The sequence below is a fragment of the Schistocerca nitens genome, chromosome 7 (assembly GCF_023898315.1).
Source record: "Schistocerca nitens isolate TAMUIC-IGC-003100 chromosome 7, iqSchNite1.1, whole genome shotgun sequence".
NCBI classification, from domain to species: domain Eukaryota; kingdom Metazoa; phylum Arthropoda; class Insecta; order Orthoptera; family Acrididae; genus Schistocerca; species Schistocerca nitens.
In genome coordinates this window covers 422,381,257-422,382,977 of record NC_064620.1, presented here as the reverse complement: position 1 = coordinate 422,382,977, position 1,721 = coordinate 422,381,257, and the positions used below count along the sequence as shown (strand labels likewise).

The window sequence follows — 1,721 nt, the reverse complement described above, 5'->3', positions numbered from 1 at the left end:
TTATAGCGTTTGTGTCTTCCGATATGAGCAACCCTGCTCATCCGCCACAGCTGCAAGCGATAGACGCAACGCAGCTAATGCAGGTGTTTCAGAGCCAACAGTGTAGTTAGCTTGCTGAAAGAATTCCCTGAACTTTTTTTTTAAAGATTTGGGCAAGGCTAAAATTTTTTGTCACAAGCGTTTTCACAGACGAATGCCAAGAAGCTTTTCAAAAACTTAAAGATGCATTACTCCGTGATCGATGTTTGGTGCACTTTAATCATGACAAACGAGCTGTGTTGCAAGTTGATGCTTCCTCTTACGGAGTCGGTGCGTGCAGTGCTTTCGCATATATTTGGTGATAAAGACAGACGTTTTGCTTTCGGATCTAAAGTGTTGTCCAAAGCTCAGTATAACTTCACAAATAGAGACAGAGGCACTGGCCATTGTGTATGGTGTCACCAAATTCCACCACTATTTGTGTGGCGGAATATTTTGCTTGGTAACGGTTCACAAGCCATTGCAGTCCTTGTTTCATCCGACGAAGCCGGTTCCTCTAAGAACTGCCCAAAAATGGCAAAGATAGGCTTTGTTGTTCTCTCAGTATTAGTAAGAGATTGTGTATTCTCCGACAGCTCAACACGGTAAATCTGTAATTCTCAAAGTTAAGTACTGTCATTTATTTTCTGTAATAAAAACTCATTAATATCGATTTGCTTGAATTGTTGTCTAGCGATCCGAGAAAGCAGATTTCCTGGACACCCCATATTTAACGAGTGGGCTGGGTACAACACAAACTCACTACTAGGTCAGCCGAGCGTCTGTCTCTTTAGAGAATCCCGGCACTAAAAGCCATTTGATAAATAAATAATTATCAATATTCTCATCAGGCAACAGCCTCGCCGCAGTGGATACATCGGTTCCCGTCAGATCACCGAAGTTAAGCGCTGTCGGGCGTGGCCGGCACTTGGATGGGTGACCATCCTGGCCGCCATGCGCTGTTGCCATTTTTCGGGGTGCACTCAGCCTCGTGATGCCAATTGAGGAGCTACTCGACCGAACAGTAGCGGCTCTGGTCACAGAAACCCATTGTAATGGCCGGGAGAGCGGTGTGCTGACCACACGCCCCTCCTATCCGCATCCTTAGCCGAGGATGACACGGCGGTCGGATGGTCCCGATGGGCCACTTGTGGCCTGAAGACGGAACGCGCATGTACTTTTCTGACAGCACATTGTTTAATGCAGAACGCGATCGTCTTACATTGCAAGAAGTGACAACGCTCACTTCAACGAGGAAATTTAGGAAAGCGCAAGGTTCAGTAACTCAGGATTGTTTGCATTTTCACCACTAAAAGTTGTTCTAGATTCTTTGTAGACCAGAGATCTCTCTATTCAAAAAGCACTTTCGGCAATAATTACGGTATCCCAAAAAATCGTTACTCGTCCGTTCCCGAGCACTTCATCTCATATCCAGACTGAAAGAAAAAAAAAAAAAAAAAAAACAGGAAGCCTTGTGCCTGAAGTGACTACGCCCTCACACAGCAGTGTCTTCAGTTATCAACACCAAAAAAAGCTACACCTACAATAGATCATATCGCAGGCAATCCTCAGAACAGAAGCGTGATAAATGAGGGCTGTCCGAACCACAGGTTGTTTGTGTAAAGGAGCAGTAGCGACCTTTTATGCAGCTAGGCCATCACACCGTTCTGAGCAGTGGACTGTAGAATTTGGATTTAACATCA

At 45.1% G+C, this 1,721-nt stretch overlaps 1 pseudogene; it reads left to right on the top strand.

Moving 5' to 3' along the window:
• The first annotated feature begins 868 nt into the window (after positions 1 to 868).
• On the top strand, positions 869 to 986 carry LOC126196043 (5S ribosomal RNA; annotated as a pseudogene).
• Positions 987 to 1,721: the final 735 nt, after the last annotated feature.